The sequence below is a fragment of the Cupressus sempervirens genome, chromosome 1 (assembly GCF_028749045.1).
Source record: "Cupressus sempervirens isolate cs-2001-9-10 chromosome 1, ASM2874904v1, whole genome shotgun sequence".
Taxonomy (NCBI): Eukaryota; Viridiplantae; Streptophyta; class Pinopsida; order Cupressales; family Cupressaceae; genus Cupressus; species Cupressus sempervirens.
The window spans coordinates 316,543,863-316,550,013 of NC_143118.1; positions in this window are offsets into that span (position 1 = coordinate 316,543,863).

A 6,151-nucleotide genomic window follows, 5' to 3' on the forward strand; every position below is an offset into this window, starting at 1 on the left:
TGACACATTCTTCCAATTGTCTCTCAATGACTAATATCTTCAGAGTAATAGATTCTCTGAATTCTGATAGTCTTCTCAAAATTAGGTCTTTTTCAAGTTCTAGTTTCCTAATGTCTTTGTGAACACTGGCAACTTGTCCTTCCAAATCATCAACTCTGCAAGAGGGTTGTTGTAACTAACTAGTTAGAGCTTCGAGCTCACTCAGCTTCCCTTGAATCTTTTTATCCAAATATTTGGTCAACATATGAGATAAAGTACATTTTATGTATAATACCTTGCCAATTTGTTGACATCTTTGGAGATCCTTGATACAAGTATCAAGACTCAGCAAATCATTCTGAATATTCTGACAAATGGTGCTAAAAAGATTAGCATCATGTGAAATTTGAGCCTTAGATTCAGCAACATTCAACAAATTTGTAAATTCATCATCAAACAATTTTACAACTTCTTGCACTCTTTGTTCGGGGTCTACTTTAGTGTGTTGGGCTATGAGGGTGTTGTGCAATCTATTAGTCACCTCCATTAATGCTCTTTGTAGACCTATTACCTTTTTGTTCTTCTCAAACAATTTTGTCAAGGATGAGATCAGGTTAGATTGATCATCAGCATCACTTGTAAGGTTAACAAGAGATATAGGAGAGGATGAGCTAGATTCTTTCACCTCATCTTCCTTTTATTTTTTCTTTATCACCTTCTTTGATTTTCTGTATTCTTCTTCTCTCTCTTCTCTTTCTTTCTTTTCTCTTACTTCCTTTTGTTTCTTTTTCTTTTTCTTTTTCTAACTTTTTCTCCTTTTCTTCTTCTCTCCTCTTTTCATCTTCTTTCTGCTTCTTTTCTTCTTCAAGCAATTTTATCTTGGCTTCTTCAATCTTATTCTTTTCTTCTTCTAGTTGTCGTTTCTCTGCTTCAATCAGTCTCAACTAATCTTGAATATCTTCAGAATGGGGCTCAGGCTGATTGAACAGATCATCATCAATGTTGACAGTAACATTTGTCTAATCAATCTGCATAGTATCACCACTTATTGATACTTCTAAAGTTTTATTTTTATTAGTAGATTTTTCCTTCAACTCACTTATCATTTGATTGATGGTTACTGCAATTTCACTTCTTATAACATTCTTTTCTAGTTTCTTCATTATCTGTCTTGCACATAGTTCTTAGCATTGACTTCCAAAGTTTCATGTCTTCTTCATGAACTGGTGCCTTCTTAGCTATAAGTTTTTCATAAACCTGTTGATTCATCATGCCTTTAATACTCTCAAGTTTCAAGTTGTTAAGAATCATATAGCTCACAATAGAGATATCTATTTGTTCCTTCTTAATGTCATTGTATAAATCATAGAACGTGTTCATCTGCACAAAGTTTCCTTCATTGACAATGACTGTGTTGATTTTCTCTATCTTAGGTTTCCATGGTTGCCTTGTTTTACTTGTTGGTTGCTTGGAAACAATGACTTTCTTTGGTTGTTTTTCTTTTGGTTCCTCTTCTTCTTCTTCATCACTGGAGTCCTCAATTGTCAATAATGTCTTCTTTCTTTTCTTAGGTTTGTTAGCTTGCTACTTAACTCTTTTGACTATCTTTTTGATCCATTTGGTTGTTGGGCTAATACAAAAACATATGGGATGCTTTGTATTGCAAGATTTTCTACAATGGATACACCAAATTCTTGGCCAACTTATAGAGGTGTCACATACATTACACCTTGTTCACTAGTTTGTTTCAGTATGGAGATTGTTTGTCTAACTGCTTGTGATTCTTCTTATGACATACTAGCCTTAAATAGTGCTTTCTTCATTACAGATGCAATCTTCTTATGAGATGCCTTTTCTAATGATGCCTAGTAGGATGACTGGGTTATCTTCTCGTACATTCCAAATCTGTATGATGCTTGATCTATATCATATTTCAACAATAAATCAATACAACTAATAGCTATATCATCACTTGATTCATAACTTAGGGGCTCAAGAAATGTTTCCCAACGTTCTACTGCTTCAATATAGGTTAGGTCAGTGTCTAACATAAAACATATATCATTCTTAAATCTATCAACAATTGTAGGGGCAATTTTGTACCTCTATTTCATCTCACTCTGAAATGTCCTCATAATCAAATTTCTGTTGTACAAGATTTTCTTTGTAGGATGCCTTCTGCACACATATGTTATCTTGTCCATAGTGCATCTTTCACTACTCATAATATCAGTAACTGATAAAAATGGAAATCTCTTAAGTACATGAAAGAAAATGTGATTAATCAGATACTGGAATCTGAATACACCATTCTTAGTTCTCTTAATTTTCTCCAAATTCTCAAGAAGTTGTACTCTTAGAATCTCACTTAAATTCACTTGTTCTTTCTCAACACATATCTTATAAGCTACATAAATGAAGCCTGCTAACAACTCATCACTTTTAGAACTTGCACAAATAGAATATGTAATGATTCTACTCAAGAATCTCATATCATGTTTTCTAATGGTGTTGATCACCATTGCTTTACCAATGTAGACTGTCTTAGTATAACTTTCAACCTTTTTCTTAACTAATTTCTCACTAATAGGTACACTGCCTTGTTTACTAAGACTAGTGACCTCATGAATAAGGTTGGCAGAGATGTCAACTACATTTTCTCCCATCCAAATCTTTCGCTTATGAATTTTACTTAATATGATTTGAGTCCATTCTCCAGTATCAAGTTCGCAGCAAAAATGATATCTAACTAAGTCTAAGTCTTTCATATGCTCATATCTGGGCTTAATAGTCATATCATGATTGGAAACAATTTCCATATCTCTATTCATAAAATCACTTCCAATGGTTCTAAACTTACTACATAGGTATCTTCCTACATCTTCCAAGAAAACTATGTTGTCTGGAGTAATTGATAAGGTTGAATTAGGGTTTTCCTCTAGGGGTTTCATAGGAACAACCTTTAATTTGGGTCTCTCAATATTCTCAACATTTTAAACAACTAACATATCCATGATTACACCGAAAATAAATTTATTGAAGAATTTCTATTTGAAAAATGATAAAATACCTTATTTAGAGTAGGGTTTTGCTCAAAATCAATTTGCCAAACCGCTTTTGGGTGCTCTAAGTTTCTGAGATGATCGAAATGTAGAAATAATCAAGTTCATACTCTATATAATCAACTAGAACCTACATTAATTGAATACTTTGTCAAATCAAAAAAGCTATTTATTTCACTTTGAAATTGAATATCTGCTCAAGATCAATTGTCCAATCTTCTAATGCTATCTGCGATTCCTCATAGCTTTCTTTCATCATGATAATGCTCCATGAATTTTACTGTAGAAACATAGATTTCATCTCCTATCATAGAGTAAACTTTTTCTTTTATAACAATAGCTCTTATTTCCTTTCTAACTTGTTTCAATAAGCTCCAAATTGAAAGCGAGCTTAACTATAGTCCAAACATATTACAATACATCTTCTCTCAACCTTGCTACTCATAGTTTGATCTCTGAATGAAGTTTGTAATTCTAGTGTTGTGAACAAGCTTAATTCAACTTGGTTGAATCAAACTCGATTGTTGACTTCAATTTTCCTATCTTAGCATCATCTAACTTTTCCTCTGAAATATATAATCCCTTTACAAATGCCTCATTAAGTTCTTCTCAAAGTTCGCTGACTACATCTATTTGTTCTTCATTGTCTTTCTTAGTTCCAGAGTTACTTTCATGATTCCTTCTATCCTTTCCAAAATTCCTTCCATTATTGCTTTTGTCCATTCTACAATACTTTGTTGTATGTCCGAAGTTGTTGCATAACTAACATACTGGGGTTCTACTTCTAGGATTTTGTTGATCAATAGGTGCTTGACAATTCTAGGCTATGTGTCCAAAGTTGTTACACTTATAACACATGATCTACTTTCTTTCTTCATAAGGTCTACTTTCTCTTGATGTCCTTTCATTAGATCTTCTTCTATCTGCAAGGTTAGTGTTTCCACACATTATACTATTTCTTCTATCATTATCATATTTAGGTTTCCTACAATCAATTACATTATGACCAATACCATGGCAATTATGACAGTAAAATTTTGTAACATGATTAAATTGTTTATTTGTACAATCTCTTTTCATATGACCTATTTCATTACATGAAAAACATTTACCTCTAAATTCATACATGGTTACCTTAGGAGATTCCACTTGCTTAGGTTCATCCAATTTCTTAGTTTCCTTCTCTTGTCCAACCTCTTTGGATTTTTCAGAAGATTGACTCGATTCAATCTTATCATCATATTTATCTTTCTCTTTTAGATCTAATTTACTTTTAGGTTTCTTTGCAGACATGTTAAATAAATAACCAAGACCAGTCTTATCATAAGTAGGTCTTTGTATTGACATTGATTCATCAATATTTTCTCTGCTAGTATAAAGTTTTTCAAGTTGTTGCTTGCATTGAGTTAGTTCACCTTTCACAATAGTGTTGTACTTATGAAGTTCTTCATGATCTTCTTTCAATATTTCAAATTCAGATGTCTTCTTTGCTAGATTCACTCTAAGATTTGAGTTTTCAGTCTTCAAATCATATTCAACTTTGCTAGGATCATTCTTCAAACTCAAATTTAGATTGGTAATCTTCAATTCATGCTTCAAGATCTTGTAATCTATTTTCAATTTTGAATATTCATCATTACTAGTTTCAGATTCAGTAGATTTAGGCTTGGATTTGAGATGTTCAATCTTGTCCTTTAATTGTCCAATGTATACTTTGGAGTCTTCATATATATCTTTCAGCTTATCTCTTTCTTTAGTAAGGAGATCAATTTGTTCAAGTGCCTCTTCAAGGTTCTTCATCAACTATTTGATATCCATAGGGATCTCACTCAAGTTGTTAAGTCTCTTCGGAGTAACTGTGCTCTGATACCAATTGTTAGAAATAGGGAATATTGAGAGGGGGAGGGGGGTGAATCAGTATTCTACAAAAAAATTTCGCCAACTGGATATTATTAATTACTTTTAATCATGCATAAGAAAGTAAACAAGTATTGTTGAACATAAATAATAACCAAGCATAAAGAGAACTCATAACACCATATTTTGTTAACTAGGAAAATCCTGGCCAAGGGAAAACCCTGGTGGGGATTATACCCACTAGATGATATACTGATATATATGTTTCTTATTAGAGGATGGACCCTATTAGGAGTCAATGAGAAAATTTAGTATAAAGAGTCCTTGTTAGGATACTTTGAATCCCTTTTAGGAGATTCTAACCCTATTAGGAGTTATGGTACAATGGATGCAAGATGAGCTCACTGCCCAAACATGCACTCCCAATTACAATAAAATCTCACTGCCCAAACAAGTAACTGAACTATAAGTTCCTCAAATATAGATGTATAGATGCTATAACTTCTTCTAGACTGATCTCTAACCTTAGCTCAATCTCAGATCACAAAATCAGGTTCTCAAAATCTTCGCATATATCACTTCACAAAAAGTTTGCATATCACCTTTTATATCACAAAAGCATAACATACATAACATTTTTTTATCTCACAAAATGTCCTTTGCCAAAAAACCATGTGCCTTTTCACAAATTGCTTCTAGGTCGGCTAAGACCATAATATACTTTTCCAACTTACAGAAACATCTAGGATGTTGGCCCTAATTGGTCAAGTAATTATTTTGTAAACAAAATAATTCCTTTACCTTTAATTTCACTATTTTGTTTCACTGGTAAATCATGAATATCTCTTTTATGAACTGTCCATACTGATGTTCGAGGTTACATACATCATCATCAACATGTATACTGTCTCCATCTAACTTTGCTAATCATAATATGGTGTCAGACACATTTTACATATAAAACAATGTAATGTTGTAAATCAATTTCATACTTAGACAATTTTTTGAGTACCAAAAGCTAAGTATCTTTATTTTCAAGGTTTACTACAAGTAAGTACATCGTGTGTTATCATTAATACAACAATTACATCACTACATATAGCCAATTGTCAACAAGAGTCTCCCATTTAAGTGTACCTTCACTCAGTGTTGTGTTAGAAATGGTTTGAAGAGTCTTGTTGCAGATTTGTGTAAAAGAAATGTAATAATGGTCATGCTATTCTTTTTTATTAAGATACATAGTTATAGATTTA